Source organism: Zingiber officinale, chromosome 9B (genome assembly GCF_018446385.1).
Source record: "Zingiber officinale cultivar Zhangliang chromosome 9B, Zo_v1.1, whole genome shotgun sequence".
In the NCBI taxonomy this organism is placed as follows: Eukaryota; Viridiplantae; Streptophyta; class Magnoliopsida; order Zingiberales; family Zingiberaceae; genus Zingiber; species Zingiber officinale.
Window position 1 is genome coordinate 34727490 of NC_056003.1, and position 25627 is coordinate 34753116.

General features: G+C 44.2%; 1 long non-coding RNA gene across 1 annotated transcript; it reads right to left on the bottom strand.

Moving 5' to 3' along the window:
- Nucleotides 1-13368: 13368 nt before the first annotated feature.
- LOC122023982 lies at nt 13369-25345 on the bottom strand. The gene is made up of 2 exons (XR_006123271.1): nt 23432-25345; nt 13369-13733 (listed from the first exon to the last, which is right to left on the bottom strand). It is a non-coding gene; the product is annotated as an uncharacterized LOC122023982 (long non-coding RNA).
- Between the last annotated feature and the right edge of the window lie 282 nt (nt 25346-25627).

A 25627-nucleotide genomic window follows, 5' to 3' on the forward strand; every position in this document is an offset into this window, starting at 1 on the left:
TTTGCCCATGAGGACCCCCGGCCTTATCGCCGGATAAAATATAAAATAAATTTAAATAAATTTTTTTTAATTTACACTGGTATGGGGTATAAAAGTCCTTAGGCTAATATAAAAGTTTTAATTTGTTCTAAAATCTTTCACCAAAATATTTTTCAAAAATAATTGTGGAAAATATTTTTAGGGAACCTTTTAGAAAAACATATTAAAGGTTTAAATAACCATAAAATATATTATTTTTTATTGCTTTTCTATAACCCTCACTTTTGCCTAACTTTATTAATAGTAAAATATATATACTTTTTAAAAATCACATTAATAATTGTAAATGCCCATAACGTACCTCACTCTTGTTTTTCATGATTCAATTATTTTTTTTCTTATTTATCCTATCCGAAAATTGGGAGGATAATTAACTGGGAATTCGATTATTTTTTTTTCGTATTGATTTTATCTAAAAATCGAAAAAATGGTTAACTGAAGATGTGGCTGTTATATTGACTAGATATAGACCTCGCTCCGCTGTGCAACACAAGAAACGTCAGTGCCGAATCAGGGAAGGGGTCCCGACGTTAGTCCTCCGATGCTCAAGTCAGTCACCGAAAAGAGAAAAGAAAATGGAGTAGCAATGAGCACAGTCGTGAATAGTGAATAACTCGTACCTCCATTGGTGCATGAACCCCCTTTTATATAGCGCCCCAACGGGCAACGTGCTCGCTCCTCGAGGCATAGGCACGTTCTCCAATTTAGCCTATGAAATGACCTGTCAAGAAATTGCTTCTGATATCATACCTTAACAAGACATGCATATCCCTGACAAGATAGTAGAAACTTCGGTCGTACAATCCGCCTGTTGGTCATGTCTTGTGTTAGCGGCACTATCTCCCAGAATGATATTAAGAGATACATCAATGATCCCTCTACTCGACTGAGCGGGATAGTCGCTCGGCTAGGAACTCCTCCGCTCGGTCGGACTCGGCTGCTCTTCCCTGCGGTGACTCAACTCGGTAGCTTTTTTCCGCCCGACCGGACTAAAGCTCCGGTTGTCCCAACATTTCTCTGCTCCATGATAAGCACCTGATGATCTTGGATGTACGGACATTCTGCTTGGACCAGCCCTTTGCCGGTCGGGTGGTTCATTCCTGATCGACCAAAGCAGGAGAGCTCCGCTCGACCCCCCTTTGGTGAGCTCGTTGGTTCTCTGGTGTTGACCTCCTTGACTTTGATCTCCACGTTGGCTGCTATCTCCGTCCTTTGACCCGCACTTAGTGGACCCTCATTTATCACACATCACAAGCCTTCCCCTCAAGTCTAGTCAAAGGAGACTGTTGTTGAACCTCGTGCTTATTTTGATGTGATCAACCAAGTTATGTTGGATCTTGTTTTGTTTTAATCCCTGTGTCTAAGTGTGCAAGAGTTTATGAGCACAGGAAGTCTAGCGGAAGATGCAGCTAGCGAGAAGGATGGCACGGGAAGGGAGCCAACGGGCTCGATGCATCCGAGAGACGAAAGGGCTGCGGAAGAGTACACTGGTGGACGAGAAGAATGTATGCAGCGTTCGAGGGACAAGAAGTCGGAGCGGAAGCCTACTCGAGGAGAAGGCCGGAAATTGGATTCGGGTGAATCCTATTTCGGTGGCCGAAATCACCCAAGAGATCGCAGCAGTAAAGGAGCGAAATGGAGCTGCAAGTGCTGCTAGAGGCACCTTCAAAGGCTGTTGAAGGCACTTTGCGCCTTCCATGACTGGAAGGCGCCTTCGATGAACAGTGAGAAGGCACCTTACAAGGCTATGGAAGGTGCCTTCAGCCAGTCAAACTAGCCGTTTGCAAGTGGGTAAAGCTTTATCCACTTGCCATGCTGGAGGCACCTTCCAAGCCCTTTGGAGGTGTCTTCAAGCTTCAGATAAGATTTTTCATGGGCTATAAAAAAACCCCTAGACCTAGGAAATCAACAACAACTTGAGAACAACTATTGTAATCATTTCCTAGTCTTTTCAAAGAGTATAAGATGCTTTTCCGCCTACAGAGAAAAAGATTTTTCTAGTAGAGCTTCACAATCATCTTGGATTAACAACCACCTAGGTTGTAACCAAGTCAAATCTGTTTGCCTCTTCTTTTTATTAGTTGTTCATTTTTGAGATTATATTTATTATGATAGTGCTACTAATCTTAGTTCGAAAAACAGAGAAAGGTTTTTTATTTTCTTTATAGACGTTGCGTCCTCTTACCGACCCCGTTGCATCAACAAATGTAAATCCGAGTGACTGGACGAGCAGTGATTCAGGAGACCTTAAGCCGCTTGGACACTCTTTATGCTATGGTTGCTGGTCGGCTCATATCTTCTAATCGTTTTTCGGCCTTAGTTTATTAGCTTGAACCCAAGTGTCACTCGCCTATAATGAGCGTCAAAATTTTATTGTTGACTCAGAGATCTCATTTGCCGATCGGCCATTTCTTTCTCTACGAAATCGATCTGGACGGTTGGCAACAACATTTAGCAAATTTTTCCATTTCTCTGCGCTTTCTCGGATGAGCGTCCTTTCATAGTGGCTGATGTCATCTAAATTGCTATAAGATTGTGCAAACCTTTGATCCTTATAGCCGAGCACGTGACCATGCCTTTTAATTAAGCCCCATTAATGCGTTCCTGTAGCCGACTATCACGTCTCCTCCTCATTACCGTCACACGCTTGACGTGACAAGTGGAAATTCGTTGATAATGTGACAGACGCCTTTTCAAATTCTATGGTCAGATCTTATCCTGGTTTTACACAACCCTTGATCGGACGGCTCGGAGCAATCTACCGCAAGGATTATAAAACCTCATTTGCTCATCGTCTCCTTCACATTGCCTTGTCCTTTCATTTTCGTTTTCGAGCATGCTCTGTGACGCTTCTCCTCCTCATCTTCGTCGGCGGTCTTTCTCAATAAGGTTCTTCTTTCTTTCCTTCGTTGAATCCATGCGTCGCTTCTTCTCAATTTCTTTATTTTCGATGGCTAATTCTCTGTAACCTCTTGTGTCCATAATCGAGCTCTAGTACACTTCCACCGAGTCCAAATTTAATGGGGACGAGATAGACCAAATGAAATCTACCTACCACTTCCCCTCTGACTATCAGAGAGTCATTCCCTCTACCTATGACCGGCCCCATGAGCCTTCAGCTAGCTTCATGTCCTTCTTTAAGGACTAGTTTTATGCTGGTCTTCGATTTCCAGTTCATCTTTTCTTTTTTGCCGTCTGTAAATATTTCCACATCTCCCTACAATAATAGTATTGAACTTGTTTAGGTTGTTGTGCGGGGTTGTCATGTTATTTTATCTGCACGACATCCCTTTAGTGTCTTGGGTCTTCCATTACTATTATTATCCTAAATTGTCCAAGTCAGAGACCTTTTTGTTCCAAGTCCGAGTTGGCTGTCTTTTTTGAGAAAATGTCTTCCTCTAATAAGCACTAGAGAGACACACTATTTTTTCGTTTGCTTTCCCACTCGTCCAGACTTTCCGACCGGCTGGCAAATGGAAGTGATGCAACCTCCGTTGCTTAGGAGATACCGAAGCTGATCGGAATATCTCCAAGCAACCTCCAGTTTAGCTGGTCAGAAGTATCACATCCACCGGATGCTGTTGAAGGGCGTCTTATACGTGTTCATACTAAGCTTGATCCACATGTGGTTGTTGTCCAGCCTAGGTATGCTCTTTCTTCTCCTCATCTTTGAATTTAACTGACTTTTCTTCCTTTTTGCAGCCCAAATCATGTTGAGGGTGCGTCTGAGCAGCAGGAGCAGGCTTGCGGACATCAAAATCAATGTTGTGGGTGTGGCCTAGCTGGCGAGTAGTGGCCTACAATCGGTCACCCACTCCGATGATCCGCTGTACGAGGCTAGAGGGGCACACACGCCAGCCAACAAGGGTGGAGCGAATCATACGGTGACTAGTGATGTTGCGGTTGCTACAACAAACCTGCCCCCTGAATGACCATCTATGTTGCCGATTGCGGTGCCCTCAGAGTCGGCCACATCAGGCAAGCCTCTAATACGACGCAAAAGGCATCGCGGGGAAGCTTCTTCCCAATCGGCCACTTCGGCCTTGCTGACCCCTGCACGTACCAGTTCGCGCCTCTCCTTCGAGCGGGGTGAAATTTCATCACCCGCCTTTCCTAAACTGGCAGGCATCTCGATCCCTACATCTGTGTCATCCGACCGTATACCATTTCTGTCTGCGTTGCCGTCAGGGACCTTATGCACACCACATGTCGCGTATATTGTTAGTATTAGCCCTAGTACCAATTATGAGATAATTGTAAATGGCTCATTTTGTATCATATATCATTATTAATAAAAGATAAAATTGGTTATTATATTTATTTCAGTTCAGTGTCAATTGAATAAGTATAATAATGTCCTTGGGTAGTAGGTTCTTATCTACAGTATATCAATTGGTTGAATTTATAGTGAGATATTATAGAGAACACTACTCTTAACTATTCTTAGTCGAGCATTAATATACAAGGAATTGATAGTGGGTATGCAATGAATTATGCGGAGAGATGTGAGTGATGTAGATGAGATCTATCTCTTCCATATGATGGAAGCAATATCTGTGGACCCCTTGATTAGTAGGACACAAAGAAAGCATGATCATGCTCAAATGAGTCAATATGAGATATTGAGCTTATTTGATTTAGTGTGTCTACTTAGAGATCAAGAAACACAAAGGTTGATAAGAGAATGACACGGTCTATGCCTCATTGATCAATCTAGATATCAAAGATAGAGGGACCAAGTCATACAAGATAATAGCCACGGACAGGTTAGGTCGGATCTTGACATTCTCGTCACTTGGGTAGCAATGATATCTTGCTAGATGTCACTCATTGCTTATGTATCTAAATGTTGATTTAGGTACATTGTCAACGTTACAAGAACTTATTGGGTCACACACAAAGAACAAGTAGATTTAGAGATGGGTTCATATGATGAATCATTGGATTAAGTCTTATCCGAATTGGACTTATTGAGTTAGACTCAATTGAATCTAATTGTTGGATTAAGTCCAATTCAAACTAAACTCAAGAAGTCAATTCAAATTAATGAAATGTTATTCATTGAATTTGAATTGTATGAGATTAATTGAGTAAGACTCGATTGAATTAGACTTGAGTTAGACTCAAATGAATTAGACTTGAGTTAGACTCAAGTGAGGATTAATGAGACATTCATTGAATTTCGAAATTCAATGATACATTTGATTCAATTTTTGAAATTGAAATGAGGAGTTATTTGAAATGAGGAGTTACAAGTGTGTGGTCCTTAATGGAGTGTAAATGCTCATTAAGGCTATTAATGTTAATTAAGTGTCTTCATTGGATGAAAATACTTAAGTGTTTTTCTCTTCATTTTGGCTTAATGCTCTTCATTCTCCTTGCTCTTCTCCTCTCTTCGCCGAAAATCCATTCTCAAGGTTGCTAGCACAACCTATCTCCATTTGTGAGTTTGTGAGACAAATGAACGCTTGTTCGTGTGGATACCGTAGAGGCGCGAACGTGAGATCGTGCTGTGATCCGAGCTGTCGGGAGTCCGTGAGCACGCTACAAAGGTATAATCTCTCATGTTCCTATGTAAACTTAGTATATTTTTCTTCTCCCTTCGCATGAATCTTCTAGAGGAAATAGGTTTTTCCGCTGCGCGTTTGTGTGTTTAGCAATCTATTTCCTTACATATATGTCACCACACTCCTCGCTGGCAGCACATGTATCTATCATTCGGTCGTCTCTTATGCCCAAGTCCATGGGTAAAGAGACTTCTGAGCCCTCTGGTCCGAGCGGCCAGAGGCATATAATAGTCATCATCAACTTGCCCACTATTGAATGGCGTCAACCGGACGACGCCAAGGCCCTTTCCCTCGAGCATAAAATTCAAATCCAAGGGCCGCTAGTATAGGTCTGGGCCGATGCTAAGGCCTGCGCGGTGGTTCATCCCCCCGGGGGAGCTCGCGGACAGTCACACCTAAATGTCCACTGGGGTATGTATATTGCTTCTTGATTTACTTTCTTATACCCTGCTCGGTACTTATGATCTTATTGCCACCGCAGTACTAGGTTGAGAGCCTGGTCGTATGCCAAAGGCTAATATTTTTGGAGCACAAAGTCTAGCAACTTTGCGCTCCGAGTGACATCCCAGAGGCTTAGCTAAAGGCCAATCTGTAGAAAAACTCTAATCTGCTACAGGCAAGGAGGAGCAGGAGTGTCGAGCAGGTCTCACAGTTGGAGCAGCTTAACAAGCAGGCCAGCTCCTTTGAGTCGAAGATCAATTCCGCCAACACTAGGAAACTCTGAGCCATTGAGGACCTGGATATTAAGAACAAAGAAGCTCGGGTCTTGGCTCAGAATCTGAAGGAGGTCGAGACCGCTTTGATCATCGAGCGGGAGAGCCAATTGACTGAACAAGCCATAGTGAAGGTCCAGCTCACTGCTAAGGATGTCGAGCTAGCCTCATTAAGGACCAGTTGGAGGTATCTCGATCGGCTTTCAAGATATATCAAGAGGGGGAGGCCGGCAGTTCAAGGTTTTCAAGCATGATTATCTCTGCTTGGACTCCTTCAATGATTAGCTCACAGACCGAGCGCTCCGCCTCTTCAACTTCGACATTGATGAGACCCTCGATCGGCTGAAAGACAATTGCTATCTCCCTACCACAGTGACTAACAAGATCATCAATTGGGAGAAGCTGACTGAGTCGCTGCTAGATAACGTGCTAGATTATCTCGAATAACCTCCCCTCTTTGCTTCGCAAGCCTCCTTTTGTACTCCCACTAGTATTGGTGTAATTTCCCTATGTCAAGGTTGACCAGGTTGACTAAGTCTGAATTACCTCAAGCTTGAGTCGTAATGTGCAAGTTTCGATATTTGACAATATATAAAGATTGTTTTGATAATGTATGGAGATTGCAGAGCAATTGTCTGTTTGGAGAGATTGGTCAAGGTTAACCAGTTTAATTTGAAGAAGAGTTAAGTAGGTCAAGGTTGACCAAATACTTGACTAAGAAGTTTAACGGGAAGGTTGATAGAAGATGAAAATCCAAGTAAGTCAGTATTGATCGGACACTTGGTGAGAAAATCCTGGTGAGTGAATCCAAGCAGAAGGGAAATCATGGTGAGTGAAGCCAAATAAAAGACCTAGTGAATGAAGCTAGGCAGAAGAAAAATCTTGGTGAGTGAAGCTAGGTGAAAGACCTAGTGAGTGAAGCTAGACAGAAGGGGAATCTTGTGAGTGGAGTCAGGTGAAAGCCCTAGTGAGTAAAGCTAGGCAGATGGAAATCCTGGTGAATGAAGTCAGGTGAAAGACTAGTGAGTGAAGCTAGACAGATGGAAATCTTGGTGAGTGAAGCTAGGTTAAAGTCATAGTGAGTGAAGCTAGGCATTGAGGAAGTCTTGGTGAGTGAAGCCAGGCGTGTGGAAATCCAAGAAGGTTTAGGGTAACCGAAATCCTGATGTTTGGAAGTCCAAGTGGGTCATGGATGGCCAGACACTTGGCACGATGAGAAAAGTCCAAGTGATCAAAGAATTGACTAGACATTTGGCACAAGGAGAAAAGTCCAAGTGGGTTAAAGGATTTGACCGAAGACTTGGTGATGAAGTTCCAACAAGTCAAGGTTTACCAGATGCTAGGCACAGGTGAGTCCCAACAGTTCACGGTTGACCAGATGTTGGGTATGAGAACCCTATACTTGAGTTAGTCAAGTTAGGGTTGGTCAATCGATCAGTCGATCGATTGGAGGTCATTCGCACAGGAGAGCAATGTGCTCCCCAATCGATCAGTTGATCGATTGGGCCGCTCCAATCGATCGGTCGATCGATTGGGGTTTGATTTCTCACAGTGACGTGAGAAAAAGTCAGAATCGATTGGTCAATCTATTCCGGGGCTTTCTGTGAAATCATAGAAAGCCTCTGGATCGATCAGCTAATCGATCCAGCTACACCCAATCGATTGGTCAATCGATTGGGATATGACTATTGCGCGGGATGCATGTTTTAGACGCTTGGGATTGCTGGGATCTGACGTATCAATCGATTAGGAGGAGGCCCAATCGATTAGGAGCCCTAAATTGTACAGATATAAAGGTGATAGTGAGGTTCAAATGACACATCTCTTGACTCTATCTTCTATGCTACTATTCACCTGACTTAGAGCCTTATAAGACAAGTGTTGCTACACTTTCCAACTGGTCCAGAGACATCTACAAGTTACAAGAGATCAAGCAAGAAGGTTTTCATTTGTTTTGTCATGTATTTACTTCTTGTTTTGAGTTATATGCTTGTGAAAGACTTGTACAAGGTTTCTCCACCTCTAATTGTTCTGAGAAGTAGTTTATGTTCAGAGTGGAGAGTTTGCACCATGTGAATCCTTTGATTAGTCAACTCTTCTTGAGGTGGATACTAAGTAAATCCTTGTGTTAGCATTGAGAGATTGCTTTGAGTCTATTCCGCTATAAATCATCATCATCGAAGCGCGAGAAATTATTTACCCCCTCTAGCTCCAAAGTGACCCAACAACGAGATGTTATGTATAAAATTTTCTAAGTATTAATGAATAAACGCCCGTCCGACGCTTCTTCTCTCTATCAGATTTTGCAAGTGTTAATGAATGCATTGTCGTTCGGCTCAAGTGGAGTTGTGTACCACTTAGCGTTTTGCAAAAATTTTCTAAGTATAATTCCCCACCATCCCAATCGTCGATGTAACTGGTCGCTGAGATGTCCGAGTAATCACTTTAGCGTTGCAGAACGACCATAATTTAGCGAAAGATTGCTGCTTCTAGCCACAACTCAATTTCTTATCATCTTTATTCTAGACTTTCATAGCCGTCAATCTGCTTTATTTGTCGTCGGCTCGGGTTTATAGTCGTCGCTCAGCTGTTGTTAGCATAGACTCAGGTTTATAGCCGCTGCTCGGTTGTTAATTCATTGATAAGGGTTTATAGTCGCCGCTCGACTATTGCCGTCGAGTAAAGTTTATAGTTATCGTCGGCTGTTGACATAGGCTAGGATTTATAGTCGTCGCTCTACTGTTGATTTTGTCGATAGAGGTTTATAGTCGTCGTTCAATTGTTGACGTAGACTAGGGTTTATAGTCGTCGCTCGACTGCTGACGTAGACAATGATTTATAGTCGTCACTCAACTATTGATTTTGTCGACAGGGGTTTATAGTCATCACTCGACTATTGACGTACACCATAATTTATAGTCACCGTTCGACTGCTGACGTAGACAAGGGTTTATAGTCGTCGTTCGACTGTTGATTTCATCGACAAGGGTTTATAGTCACTGCTCGACTGTTGACATAGACCAAAGTTTATAGCCGTCGCTTGACTGTTGACGTAGACTAGGGTTTATAGTCGTCGCTCAACTGTTGAAGGCGTAGATAGGGGATGACTAGCTTGGGATATGATTGCTGTGTTGATTGGATGTAGACCTCGCTCTGCTCTGCAACACAAAAAATGTCAGTGTCGAGCCAGGGAAGGGATCATCGGTGTTGACCCTCCAACGCTCAAGTCAGTCACCGAAAAGATAGAATAAAATGGAGCAACGGTGAGCACAGGTGCACATAGTGAGTAACCCGTATCTCTATCGGTGCATGAATCCCCCTTTTATATAGCGCCCCAGCGGACGACGCACACACTCCTCGACGCGTGGGCATGTTCTCCAATTTATCCTATGAAAGAACCTGTTAGGAAAGTGCCTCTGACACCATACCTTAATACAGCATGCATATCCCTGATAAGATAGTAGAAACTTCCATTGTATCATCCACCTGTTGGTCATGCCTTGTGTCAGCGGTACTATCTCCGAGAAGGATATTGAGAGATATCTTTAATGATCCCTCTTCTTGGCCGAGCGGAATAGCCGCTCGGCTGGTAACTCCTCCGCTCGGTCGAACTCGGTTGCTCTTCCCTGCGGCGACTCGAGTCGGTAGCTTGTTTCCGTCTGACTGGACTAACGCTCCGATTGTCCCAACATGCCTCTGCTCTGTGATGAGCGCCTGATGATCTTGGTTGTATGGGCGTTCTGCGTGGACCGGCTCTTTGCCAATCGGGCGATTCATGCCCGATCACCTACTAAAGGAGAGCTCCACTTGACCTCTCTTTGGTGAGCTCATTGATTATCTAACGTTGACCGCCTTGACTTTAACCTCCACATTGACTACTATCTTTGTCCTTTGACCCATATTTAGTGGGGCTCTTTTATTACCGCATCACTTATTTTAGATATATTAAAGGTATTTTAGGAAAAAGAGGATTTCACCGACTCATTAAATGAAAATAATAGTAATAATAATTAATTTTACCAATTAAATGCATTATTTGGTTTAATGTTATTTACTATTAAGGATCATTTTTAAGTATCTTTTTACGCACAAAAATTGATATTTGAACTATAATTCGTAGTGGGCTAAATTCCTCAAATTTTCATTTTTCTCTTATTTTGATGTTTTTTAACTAGAAATGAATAACTTCTTTCAATTGAAGTAAATAGAAGCTTTTAATATTAAATTGGCGTTCAAAGATTTTTTGAATAATATTTTATAAATGTGAATTTAAAATTTTATTTTCTGTTAGGATATTCTATTTTTAAAAATATTAAAAGGTACTCAATTTTTTTTTATCCTGAAGATATATTTTTAGTGTTCTCATATTAATTTTCGTCAAAGTTGCTAACACACGAAATAAAATTACTTTAATTCAGGCCAAAGTTATCACACATAGAATACACTCTTATATTAACATATTTATTATTAATTTAATTAAAATTAATTAAAACTTATTCTAGATTACTTAAATTATATGTGACAAAAAGTGACTAGCCCTCCTCAAATATTTTTTATCATTGGCCTCGTAATAAAATAAAAAGAATAAATATAATGACAAAATGACTTTTTTTAGATAGTCCCTAATAGTAATCTATTAGGGACTATTCTCTCGAAATTCAATCACTATTCTCTCGAAATTCAATCACTATTCTCGTGTAATAATAATGTATCACTTAAATACTAATCTGAGAACCCATTGCTTAAACCATACCTATTATAATAGGGATGATCCAATTTTTCTTGGAGCACTAGTTTTTTCCCATAATAAAAAAGATAAAGAATTAATATTATATATATATATATATATATATATATATATATATATATATATATATATATATATATATAAAATGTATGACCAAAAAGAAATGTTCCTTATTATTATTATTTTTTTCATATCGAAACATATCCCATTATATTTTACATCCTACAAGTATTTTTATTTTTATTGTTATTGTTACGGTGCATGTGTTAGTTATTTAAGTAAAGATCATACCCTTATAGTTATTTGTAAAAGATAATAATTCTGTCTCAAAGCGATAAAGATAATTAGCTGAGGATGTGATTATCTGATTAAATATATGAAGATTGTACTATGCTTTGTAAAACTAAGAATGTCAGTATCGGATTAGAAAAGGGGTCCCCAATGTTATTCCTCCAAGACTTAAGTCAATCACTGATAATAATGAAGAACAAAGAGAACTATAGCAGCAACAATAGCGTAATCACAAATAATGCATATCTCCTTCGGTGCATACATCCCCTTTATATAGTGGTCCTGTAGCGTACGTACATACTTCTCAAAGAACATGTATATTTCCTTATTTTTTCCTATGAAAAGATAAGTCAGAAAAGTGTCTCTGGCATCGTTCCTTAACAGAGTGTGTAAACTTCTAATGTGATAATGCGAAGCTTCTGTCGTATGCTTTGCCTATTGACTATACTCTGTTGTTAGCGGCATAAACTTCCAAAAATATACGATGAGCTGTAAGGGGGTCCCACTGTTGGCCGAGCAGGAGATGCTCGGCCGGGACTCCCCGCTCGCTCGCTTGGAGTAGTTCTCCTCTTGGGTGTATGACTCAGCAGATCATCACCATCCGACCTGATAAGCAATCCAGTCGGACTAGCCTTTATAGTCACTTGGTTTAGTAGATTGCCCTCCGTCTGACCAAACAAGTGATCCAGTCAGACTAGTCTTTATAAGGTCGTCGTAGCTGTGAACATCTGGTTTCCTTTCTCTAATAACCGAAGTATCAAGACACTGCATTCGCCTAGTCGGACAAGCGGTTTGACCGGACAAACCACTGGGTGACTATTTGATTATGGGACCTTCTTTCGCAGAGTGGATAGCCATATCTACTCGGCGTTATGAGACCTTCTTTCGCAGAGTGAATAGCCATATCATATCGATCGATCTTCTCATCTTTGACCCATCTTTAGTGAGTCTTTCTTTATCATTGTATCAGATAAATTAGAAAATCAATAAAATCATCGCATGAGAAGATAATTCTCCTTTACCAAAAATGAACCCTGACTTTATTCTATAAATCTACATGCATATGTTAGTTAGCTACTATAAGCAAAATTATTCTAATTTAATCAAAACCATTATATATATGAAATAATATTATATCAAAATATTATTTATCAATTTCATTAAAATTCTCAAACTTAGTTAAAATAGTTTGAAGTGTTTCAATACAATAATGTTAAGCATTTTTTATAATTAAGTTTGAGTATTTTTTACTAAGTTAATAAAAATATTTTAATATAATAATACTCCATACTTAATAATTAAGTTATTTTATTTTAATATAACATAATCACTTTAACATCAATATAGAATAAAGTATTTTTCACGATGAAACATATAACAAAATATTATTAATAAGCTATGTTTATTTGATATTTACTCATGAAATAAAATATTAGTTGTTATTTTATATTTTAGGGAAAAATAAAAAAGACATCATTTTTATTTATTATAAAAAAATTTCATCTCTCTAGCTAATCATTTTTTATTTTAAAAAATACTTTTATTTTTTATATCGATATAGTAATTATGGGATCATAATTACTATAACTATAAAGTAACTATGAACCAATAACTATTAACAACATAATTATTATAATTACTATCCGGTAATTACTATAATTGTATAACAATTGCGACAATAGACTAAAATGTACTTTTAAAATTTTAAAATTATCAAAAGATGCACCTAAGTTTTAAAATTTTCAAAATGCTTATTTATTTTCCATTTTACCTCATCGGTCACCAAATTTCACTTTTTCCAAAGCATCCGAAATGCTAATTTTTTGAAATCCAGAACCATTGTGGGTGATACTGATTTTCAAAATGCAGCTTCACAATAGTGTTTGATTTTAGAATTTATGTAACATAATGATATTGATTTTTGAAATATAGTATTATAATGGTGCTAATTTTTGAAATGCAATATCATAATGGTGTTAGTTTTTATAATGCAACATCAACATCATAGTGATTGACATGAAAGTAAAATGAGGAACAAGAGTACCATTTGATTTGAGAAATCTAAAAGTTAGATATAGAAATCCGATAACTTTGAGTGCGCCCTTCAATCTCTTGCCACACTCAACTTTAATCCCGTAGTTTTTTTTTTACCAAATACTACTATACATTCATCAAGACGAAGACTTTAAATCGTTTGCTCCAACTAAGATAAATCCCTTCTAGCCATTCAAAATTAAAATTAGAATTAGGCACTCTCCATGATAATAAGTGTGTTGCTTTGTTCGCTGTTCTTCTCATATGTAATAGAAGAGCAAACTCATAACTACTCAGAAGCGATTGAATTTTCATTGTCAACACACCATCTGAATCCAATTCCTGTTGGTGCAGCGGGGTCGATAATAAGAGGGATAAATTATCAGTAATAAGAAAATACCTTCCTCATGTTTTCAATTTCTTAAAATAGTAACAATAAAATAATAACAAATAAAATAAAAGAAACAAAAAATAAGAGACTCAGTAATTTGACTTAGTTACAACCTAAATAGTTGTTAATCCAAGGCGGTTGAACAACGCACTAAGAATCTCCTTCTCTGAAGACGGAGAAGCCTTTTACACACTTAGAGAGTTTAAGAGTTGCTAGGAAATTGAATACTCACTTGAATGATTATTTCCTAACTCCAGTGGTCTTTATATAGTTCATGAAAATCCTATCTCGAGTTTTGAGGGCGCCTCCAAAGGGGTTAAGGGCGCCTCCAAGGGGATAAGCGGATAAAGCTTTCTCTGCATGCCAACGGTCAAAAAGACTGGGTTGAGGGCGCCCTCAACGTCATGAGAACACCCTCAATGCTGCAAGGTATAAATAGCTCCAGCTTCTCTTTTTCTCCTTTTCAACTTTCGAAGTCCTGATTGCTTGGGTGATTGCGACCAACCGAAATAGGAACCATCCGAACCCAATTTTCGGACTTCTCCTCGAGCAGGTTTTTGCCCTGGTTTTTTGTCCCTCGAATATCGCGCAAGTTCTTCTCGTCCATTGGTGTACTCTTCCGCAGCTCTCTAGTTCTTCGGACGCACTGATCCCGTCGGCTTCCTTCCTGTACTATCCTTCTCGCTAGCTGCATCTTCCGCTCGACTTCCTGCGCTCCTAAGCTCCTGCACACTTAGACACAGGGATCAAAACCTAACAGGACCTAACCTAACTTGGTTGATCATATCAAAACAATCACGGGGACCAACAATTTCCTCTCCGGGTAATTTACCGCTTGAACCGCTTGAAGAGAGTTCGTAGCACACATAGATAAATTCCATATCAAATTGGCATCAACTCAGCCCCCTTCACCGACCCCGGATACTGAATAACCTGAGCCTTAGCGCCCAAAATTCAGCCGTGCACATCTCTAACGATCACTCCAAGACTAAATATGTCCCTCTCCTCGTCATATCCTGCATCCATATCCAACCTCACCTGGTCAGCATTTGGCGTCCTCCAAATCTGGTCAGACAATACCGAAGGCCCTGCAAGAACAATTTCTTTCGTTGAAGTTGCCTTGCGAAAAATTTCCAACGTCGATATAGCCAAATCCATCCCGACCTCTCTTGAGCTGCCCTCCGACCCATGTATCCGCTTACATATATTAACCCACACTGCCCAACTCAGCATTGCAAACTCCTCAAAGGCCTCCTTTGACACTATTTTAGCTAGAAAAATCTACAGTTCAAGAAAGGGGTCATTTGAACATTTCTGAGAAATCTCCAGAAATAAGTATTTTTCCATACATGATGAACCACTTGATAGAAAAGTATATTGATTCCGTCCGGAAGCTGAGTCAGACAGATCGCTGGGTGAGGTAGCTGAAATGTTGACCGAGTCGCGACGTCCCGGAGAGAGGTATGATGAGATGGCTCCTACGTTGACCGAGTCGTCCAAAGTCCTCTGGTCAACGCTACCTGCAGCTAGCGACCGGGTCCCCTTGGTCCCTGATACCTTGAGGCTCGAGATGGATCCAACGAACATATGAGTAACCGGCTAATAATATAATAATGAAATAAATAAAGGGTGAGTACGGAAAACGTACCCTGGCCCAGGGGGGCACCCTCGGATGGGACGTGACTCGAGTTGTCGCGACCCAGAAGAACAGACGACGCTCGATCAGGATGAAGAGCTATATCTAATGATGCAGAGTCGAACACAGCATGGAACCGGAAGACAAGCTGTAAGTCGGGATAAACACCAGCACGCAGACCGGGGGTACTAGCGGCACGCAAGTCGGAACACGAAATTAGCATATAGGTCGGGGAACGAGACCGACACGCAGGCCGGGACACTAAATCAGCATACAGGTCGAGAAATGAGACTGACACGTAGGTCGGGATACAATATCGACACAATGACCAAAGCATAAAAATATCACATGCATCGAGTCGGAACATAATAACAGTGAGGGCTCGGAGGGCTCGGATTGAGAGCGGGGTCGACGTCGGACCTAAAGACAAGGGCCCTAGATGATGGAATCCGGCGCAGCTGCCGGCAGCGGTAATGACGTTGTGAGGTCCGTCGAGACAGCAGGTCGGCCAACAACGTCATAGCAAGTGCCATGTCGCGCGACAACACTACCTTCTGTGCTGGAGCGAGTCTTGGGTGGCCGGAGGCTGGTCGGCGATGGCAACAGCGCTGGAGGCAGTAGCACCTCGTGCGAAGGAGAAGGAGAGAGGTGGCGCCGATGTTGTCAGCACAGAGAGGGAGAGAGGACTGCCGGTGAACAGGCTCCTCGCTGGGCTGTCCGCGAGAGGAAGTGAAGGTGCTGGCGTGGCCATCGGGAGAAGAGAGAAGAAGAAGTTGCGTCGTCGTCTAGTGAGTCCGTGCAGTGACAGTGGAGTGAGGAGGAGAGGGAAAAGGAGCAGGTCCGACCCTCCATTGGCGGCTCGGGGGCGACGAAGGAGGCGACGCGATGGTGTCGGGGAGGCCGGCGACGACAAAGGCGTGGAGAAGAAGAAAGGGTCAGAGGCGACAGATGGCCAACGACAACAGTGAGGCATCGTTAGATGTGTTGGAGGTATCTCCGACAGATGAGGTTGTTGCCGGTGCTGTGAGGAGAAGGAAGAAGGAGCAGTAGCTGGTCCGGCGGCGACGTCGCGAGGAGGAAGAAGAAGAAAGGTGGGCCGGTCTCTCCGGCGAGGAGTTGAGCACGAGGGGGAGAAAGGGAGGAGAAGAGGTGGAGGCCACCGGCCGGCGAGGAGCATGAGAGTGGAGAAAGTTCCTGGCGGCTACAGCGAGAGGAGAAGAAGAAGAGAGAAGAGGGGCAGATCGTGTGGCGACAACGACGAGGAGGAGAGGGAGATGAACGAAAGCAGAGGCCGACGGCCAACGGCCGGCAGGGAGCGTGAAAGAGAAGGAAATCTTCTCCCTGGCGGCGGAAAACCCAAAACCACGAAAAACCCCTCCCCCTCTTGCATGCGGCATGAATAGTGCGCTAATAGGGCCGCTACAGTGGAATGACCTGTTGGAGTGTATACTGAAAGCCTAAGCTTTGTAAACATTCATTATGAATAAAGAATCACATTTGGTCTAATTATCTACATTTGTTTGTAGTTGTTCATTTAATTTATATTGTAGATAACATAGTATGTGGTGTCACATACAGAAGATGATGTTATCAGTACCTTATAAATTATAAACAGTAGCTCACGACCAGAATGGAAAGGAACAAACCATTAGAAGGTCGTAGTGTAATTAGGTATTAGCTTATCTTGACCATATAATTACACTAGTACACTCAGAGTGTATTGAGTAGGACCATTTGAGGTCGTTCCTTTTATACTGACTTTATAAAGGAACAAAGACCTCAGTTATTATGGAAGTGCTTTAATCCTAATATAATAACAAGCACATATGTTTGATATTTATTTCTTTAATTTATCAATGGGTGAGATTTAGTTCGATGAATCAATAAACCCGATAAATTGGGAAATGGTATCACATAGTGTGTGTTGTTGATTATAGAAGGAAACTGTGTCCTAGTGATACTAGGTTGATAATGTCCTCAAGAGGAGCTCATAAAGATTGTCATGTTAAACCCTGCAGGTGGACTTAGTCCGACATGATAATAAGGTTGAGTGGTACTACTTGGACTTAGATATTAATTAAATGAGTTGTCAGTAACTCACTTAATTAGTGGACATTCGATATCTTAAACACAGGGAGACTAACACACCATAATAAGAAGGAGCCCAAAATGTAATTTGGGATTGGTGCGGTAGTTCAATGATAGTTCTCTAGTGGAATGAATTATCATTGATAAGGTTAAGTTGTGTTCGGGGCGAACACGGATGCTTAATTTTATCGGAGACCAAAACCTCCTCTCATCCCTATCGTAGCCTCTTATTTATGTAGTTCTATACCCACCTATACCCACCTTCTATACCCACTCAATGGGGCTAGCTTGGGAACAAGCTAGGCCCGGCCTAGGTATAAAATTGGGTGGCCGGCCCTAGCTAGAATTACCAAATGAAATTAAAAGGATTTTAATTTTAGTTTTATTATGTGGAAGAAATAATTTATTAAAGAGAATTAAAATTAAAATATCTCTTCAGAAAAGATCTACAAAAGATTAAGAAAGAGATTAGATCTCTTCCTAATTTGAGATCGGTAAGATATTTTATTTTCTTTAAAATTATCCACATGATTGATAAAATTAAAATTATAGAAATTTCCTTTATTAACCATGAAGAGATTTTAAAGAGAAATTTTATTTTTTAAAATTTCTGGAAACAAATTAGGAAGTTTTAATTGTTGATTGAAACTTGTCCTATTTGCCTTCCAATGATGTGGCCGGCCATCACAAATTAATTAGGGAAATTTTATTTTATTTCTCTCAATTAAATCATGTCAAGGAAATTAAGGAAAATTTATTTCCTAATTTACCTAGGCCAAGGAATATAAAAGAAGGGGTGAGGGTGCCTTCTCAAGACAACATCTATTATTCCTCTCCCTCTCTTGTTCCTTGTGGTGGCCGGTCCATCCTCTCCCTCTCTTCCTCTTGTGGTGGCCGAACCTCTCTCCCCTCCTTGGAGCTCTTGTGGTGGCCGGATACTACTTGGAGAAGAAGAAGAAGAAGGAGAGAAAGCTAGCATCTCTTGGAGCTTGGTTAGTATTTTGGTTTTTCTCCTTGGTGAAGCTTTTCTTTTGTGGCCGAACCTTGCTTGGAGAAGAAGAAGGTGGGGTGTTTCATTGGAAGATCGTTGCCCACACAACGTCCGAGGTTAGAAGAGGAATATGGTAGAAGATCAAGAGGTTTTTCTACAAGGTATAACTAGTAATTTCAATTTCCGCATCATGCTAGTTATTTATGGAAATAATACCAAATACAAGAGGCTTACGTTCTAGTATTTCGAATATGTTTTTTCGAAGTTGTGTTCTTTTGTTTCTTTCTTTTCCTTGTGATTTGATTGTTCTCTTTGGTTAACCTAAAGTTATTTTAGGAAATTAAATATTAGCTTTCTATTAAAGGTTTTGTCTAGTCGGTGGTGGTTGCTCCCATATCCAAGAAGGCCATGTGCCTCGCCACGTCAGTACTGGGAACCTTTTATGGAAATTAATATTTAATGGAATTAATAACTTAAGGAGACTTGGGTCGAACGTGTTAAGTTCCGCAGGAGATCCAAGTCAAAACCTAAAAGAACAAATAGATTAAGTTTTGGATCAAACGTGTTAAGTTCCGCAGGAGATCCAAAATTTAATTTAAAAGAACACATGGTAGCTAGGAAAAGGTTCAGATCTTTGTACAAAATTTTTGTACAGTGGAACCTATAGGCTTTCCGAGTAGCAACCAACATGACCAACATGCCCCTCTCCTTTCTATTATTTGCTCCCCTACCCTTACAGCATATCCACATCACAAGCCTCCTCCTTAAGTCTAGTCGAAGGAGGCGCAAGTCCGATTGACTAGACCAAGCCCAAATCAGATCGCTGGGCTCGTCTTATCCCGTCGAATGAGTAGCTGTGACGATGCCACACAAGTGCCTCAAATAGTATCGAGCGAGCGATGAGAAATAGTGCGGAAGGCATGCCGAGCAAGCGATCGATCAGAGGCTGAGGGAGACCGAGTGATATCGAGAAGATGCTTGAGCGATACTGAGCAGATTGATCTTGTGATTATGCAAATGACAAGTAAAAAACAAGCGCCGACCGGGAGACGAATGCGAGGCAAAGCGATAATTGAAACACGGGCAGCGGGTGCGAGACGCGAATGACGAGTGCAAGGTGGAACGGCAAGTGAGTCACGAGCTATGAATGTCTACCAGGCCATGAGTGTTGAATAGAACGGCCAACAACCTAGAATTCGATCGATCATCTGAATGATACTCAGGTGATAGGGCGACTACCGAGTGGGTCGGAAGACGATGGGCGCGCGACGTCAAGCGTGTGACCGCAAAAATATCGTCTGAGTGACAATAAATCGCAACCAGTCAATAGAGTCTGATGGACGAGCAAGGCCGTGAGTGCAGCCAAGAAAATACCAACCCCGTGACAGTGAAATCGTGACCAGGTAATAGAGAGGCTTATGGACGAGCCAAGCCGTGGGCTCGACCGAGAGAATACCGACCGAGCGGCGATAAATTGCGACCGGGCAAATAGAGAGAGTGATGGATGAGCCAAGCCGTGAGCACGCCTGAAAAAATGCATATCGAGCGACGATAAATCACGACCGGGCGAATGGAGAGAAGGATGAACTAGCAAAGCCATGCGCGCGACCGAGAAAATGCAGACCGAGCGACCGTAAATCATAACCGGGTCATAAAGAGAAGTATGGTCGCACAAAGTCGTGAGCGCGACCGAGCGAGCACTGCCCGAACGACTGTAAATCGTGACCGAGCAATAAAGAGAATGATGGACGCACAAAGTCATGAGCACGACCGAGCGAGTACTGACCGAACGACCGTAAATCATGACCGAGCAATAAAGAGAATGATGGACGCACAAAGTCGTGAGCATGACCGAGCGAGCGCTAACCGAACGACCGTAAATCATGACCGAGTAATAAAGAGAATGATGGACGTGCAAAGTCGTGAGTGTGACCGAGCGAGTGCCGACCGAGCGATCGTAAATCATGGACGCGCAAAGTCGTGAGTGAGACCGAGCAGGCGTTGACCGAATGATTGTGAATCATGATCGGGCAATAAAGAGAGTGATGGACGCGCAAAGTCGTGAGCGCGATCGAGCGAGCACTGACCGAACGATCATAAATCATGACCGGGCAATAAAGAGAATGATGGACGCGAAAAGTCGTGAGCGCGACCGAGCAAGGGTCGACCGAGCGACAGCGGTGAGTGAAACGCGAACGATGAGTGCCGAGCAGAGTGACGAGTGAGGCAAGTATGATGAGCGCCGGGCAGAGCGGCGAGCGTATCGAGTATGATGAGTGCCGAGCAGAGCGGCGAGCGGGTCGAGTATGATGAGTGCGGGGCAGAGCGGCAAGCGGGTCGAGTATGATGAGCGTCGGACAGAGCGACAAGTGAACGGTGAGTATGATGAGTGCCGAGCAGAGCGGCGAGCGAGGCAAGTATGATGAGTGTCGGGCAGAGCGGTAAGTGAGCGGTGAGTATGATGAGCGCCGGGCAGAGCGGCGAGCGATGCGAGTATGATGAGCGCTGGGCAGAGCGGCGAGCGGATCGAGTATGATGAGTGCCGAGCAGAGTGGCGAGCGGGTCAAGTATGATGAGTGCCGGGCAGAGCGGCAGGCGGGTCGAGTATGATAAGTGCCAGGCAGAGCGGCAGGCGAGTCGAGTATGATGAGTGCCGGGCAGAGCGACACATGAGCGGTGAGTGCCATCCGAGCAACAGTGGTGAGCAAAATGCGAAGGATGAGTATCAAGTGTGATGGGTACCGGGCAGAGCGGCAAGTGAAGCAAGTGTGATGAGTGTCAGGTAGGGCTGTAAGTGAGCGGTGAGCACCGACCGAGAGGTCGTTGGGCGTGAGAGCATGCTCACTTATAACTCGCACTGGGGCGAGAGTCTGGGACAGCCGACCGGGAAGGTCGTTAGGCGTGAGAGCCTTGCTCACTTATAACTCGCACTGGGGCGAGAGTCTGGGACCCGACCTGGAAGGTCGTTAGGCGTGAGAGCCGTGCTCACTTATAACTCGCACTAGAGCGAGAGTCTGGGACAGCCGACCGGGAAGGTCGTTGGGCGTGAGAGCTGTGCTCACTTATAACTCGCACTGGGGCGAGAGTCTGGGACCTGACCTGGAAGGTCGTTGGGTGTGAGAGTCGTGCTCACTTATAACTCACACTGGGGTGAGAGTCTGGGACAACCAACCGGGAAGGTCGTTGGGCGTAAGAGTCGTGCTCACTTATAACTCGCACTGGGGCGAGAGTCTGGGACAGGCGACCGGGAAGGTCGTTGGGCGTGAGAGCCTTGCTCACTTATAACTCGCACTAGGGCGAGAGCCTGGGACCCGACCTAGAAGGGCGTTGGGCGTGAGAGCCGTGCTCACTTATAACTCGCACCGGGGCGAGAGTTTGGAGGCGTGAGAGCAGAGTTCACTTATAACTCGCACTGAGGCGAGAGTCTGGGACAGCCGACCGGGAAGGTCGTTGGGGGGTTGAGCGTGAGAGCAGTGCTCACTTATAACTCGCACTGGGGCGAGAGTCTGGGACCCAACCAGTAAGGTCGTTGGGCGTGAGAGCCTTGCTCACTTATAACTCGCACTGGGGTGAGAGTCTGGAATCCCGACTGGGAGGTGTTCTGGAGGCCTGACTAAGAAATGCTCTGGAGACCTGACCATGAAATGTTCTGGAGGCCTGACCAATAATTGATCTGGAGGTCTGACCCAGAATTGATCTGGAGGTCTGACTGAGAGACAATCTTAAGGTCTGACAAAAACGCAATCTGAAGGCCTGACCCGGAATTGATCTGGAGATCTGACCAGGACTGGATATGGAGACCTGATCGGGAAACAATCTTAAGGCCGGACAAAAAAGTAATCTGAAGGCCTGACCCTGAATTGATCTGGAGATCTGACCAGGACTGGATATGGAGACCTAATCGGGAAACAATCTTAAGGCCTGACAAAAAAGCAATTTGAAGGCCTGACCCTGAATTGATCTGGAAGACCGACCGGGAATTGGTCTAGAGGCCCGACCGAGAATTAGCCTGGAGGCCCGACCGAGAGATCGTTAGCGATACTCTGATCCGAGACCGGTGGTGATACTCTGGTTCGAGACCAGTGGTGATCTCTCGACCCCGAACGGGGGAGGATAAGCCTTGAAGCCCCTAGAAGCGAAGCCTATAGCAACATGAGGGAATAAAGCCTTTGTCATACCTGATCGCGTATCATACCTGATCGCGGAGTGGTGTCGGCCGACTGAGGATCTATCTCGGTCCCTCAACTCCCAAATACCCGTGGAGCGAGGGGAGAAGATAAAGAGCGTGAAGCCGATATAAGGGAGCAGAGCCCATATCTATAGAAGGAAGTAGAGCACCGTGGGTGAAGGGAGCAACACTTGTAGATGTAAGAGGCTGCACAACAAGTGAAGGATGCAAAGCACATAATAATAATAGAGTGAAGCGCTTATAGCAGCAAGAGAATGTTGAGCCTCATGGTGAAGGGTACAAAGCCTGTAGCAATAAGAGGATGCAGAACCTCATAGCGAAGGGTGCAGAACCTATAACACACCTGATCGGGGAGCTGGAACCCTGGTCCCTGATCGGAGAGTAAGACCTCTAGCCTGTAATCAAAGAGCGAGGCCCCTAGATCCTGATCGGGAAGTGGTACTGCGAGTCAATGATCGGGGAGCTGTGCCCCTAGTGTATGAGCAGGGAGTTGTGTCCCAAGTGTATGTGTGGGGAGCTGGGCCCCTAGTGTCCGATCAAAAATCGAAGGCCCTAGTCTTTGATCAAGGAACTAGAATTTTACTCTCTTATCAGAGATCTATATCAGTTCCTATAATCGTAAAAAGGGAGCAGAGCTTGTAGCATACCTGATCGGGAAGCCATACCAATCGGCTAAGGGTTTGTCTCGGTCCCTTAACTCCCGAATACCCGTGGAGTCAGGAAAAAACATAATGAAAAAACTAACCTGTCAACCAACTGAAGCTCCACTCGATCCCTCGACTCCCGAATACCGGTGGAGTGAGGATAGAAGATAATATATGCGTCGAGATCCTCCGGGATTGTGATAATAGCATAGAATCTTCCGACGTCGTCCATCTTCATGTTCTAGAACAGGTGCATGTGTTCCCACAGACGGCGCCAAATTGATCCCATCCGGAAGTTGAGTCAGACAGACCGCCGGGTGAGGTGGTTGAAATGTCGACCGAGTCGCGACGTCCCGGAGGGGGGGGTATGATGAGATGACTCCTACGTTGACCGAATCGTCCAAAGTCCTATGGTCAACGCTACCTGCAACAAGCAACCGGGTCCCCCCGGTCCCTGGTACCTCGAGGCTCGAGGCGGATCCAACGAACATATAAGTAACCAGCTAATAATATAATAATGAAATAAATAAAAGGTGAGTACAGAAAACGTACCCTGGCCCAGGGGGCGCCCTCGGATGGGACGGGGCTCGAGTTGTCGAGACCCAGAAGAACAGACGACGCCCGATCAAGTTGAAGAGCTGGATCTGATGATGCAGAGTCGAACGCGGCATGGAACCGAAAGACAAACTGCAAGTCGGGATAAAACACCGACACGCAGACCGGGGGTACTAGCGGCACGCAGGCTGGGACAGGAAATCAGCATATAGGTCGGGAAACGAGACCGACACGCAGGCCGGGACACTAAATCAGCATACAGGTCGGGAAATGAGACCGACACGCAGGCCGGGATACAATATCGGCACAATGACCAAAGCATAAAAACATCACATGCATCGAGTCGGAACATAATAACAGTGAGGGCTCGGAGGGCTCAGATCGAGAGCGGGATCGACGTCGGACCTAAAGACAAGGGCCCTAGATGATGGAATCCAGCGCAGCTGTCGGCAGCGGTAATGACGTTGTGAGGTCCGTCGAGACAGCAGGTCGGCCAACAACGTCGTAGCAAGTGCCATGCCGCGCAACAACACTGCCTTCTGTGCTGGAGCGAGTCTTGGGTGGCCGGAGGCTGGTCGGCGATGGCAACAGGGCTGGAGGCAGCAACACCTCGTGCGAAGGAGAAGGAGAGAGGTGGCGCCGATGTTGTCGGCACAGAGAGGGAGAGAGGACTGCCGGTGAACAGGCTCCTCGTTGGGGCTGTCCGCGAGAGGAAGTGAAGGTGCTGGCGTGACCGTCGGGAGAAGAGAGAAGAAGAAGCTGCGGCGTCGTCTAGTGAGTCCGTGCAGTGACAATGGAGTGAGGAGGAGAGGGAAAAGGAACAGGTCCGACCCTCCATTGGCGGCTCGGGGGCGACGAAGGAGGCGACGTGATGGTGTCGGGGAGGCCGGCGACGACAAAGGCGTGGAGAAGAAGAAAGGGTCGGAGGCGACAGATGGCCAACGACAACAGTGAGGCGTCGTTAGATGTGTTGGCGGTATCTCCGACGGATGAGGTTGCTGCCGGTGCTATGAGGAGAAGGAAGAAGGGGCAGTAGCTGGTCCCGCGACGACGTCGCGAGGAGGAAGAAGAAGAAAGGTGGGCCGGTCTCTCCGACGAGGAGTTGAGCACGAGGGGGAGAAAGGGAGGAGAAGAGGTGGAGGCCACCGGCCGACGTCGGCGCCGCGCGAGGAGCATGAGAGTGGAGAAAGTTCCTGGCGGCTGCAGCGAGAGGAGGAGAAGAAGAGAGAAGAGGGGCAGATCGTGTGGCGACGGTGATGTGGAGGAGAGGGAGATGAACGGAAGCAGAGGCCGACGACCAACGGCCGGTGGGGAGCGTGAAAGAGAAGGAAATCTTCTCCATGGCGGCGGAAAACCCAAAACCACGAAAAATCCCTCCCCCTCTTGCATCCGGTATGAACAGTACCTAATAGGGCCGCTACAGTGGAATGGCCAACATGCCCTCTCCTTTCTATTAGTTGCTCCCCTACCCTTACAGCATATCCACATCATATATAGTGACTTGTGATCCTACTATGAAACTTGCATAACAGACATAAACCCTCCATCAGAACATGTTTTGCTTTGAGATTAACCAAAGTAGGAATAATGTCTCTAGAAGCCTGCCACATAAAAATCAGAACCTTAGGGGGCATATGAAGCCTTCATATGAATTTCTACCATGTTTGACTCGTGTGTGCAGATTGATATGGAGGTGGTGTTAAGGAATCCCTCTCTAAAAGATATCTCGCTTTAATTGTATA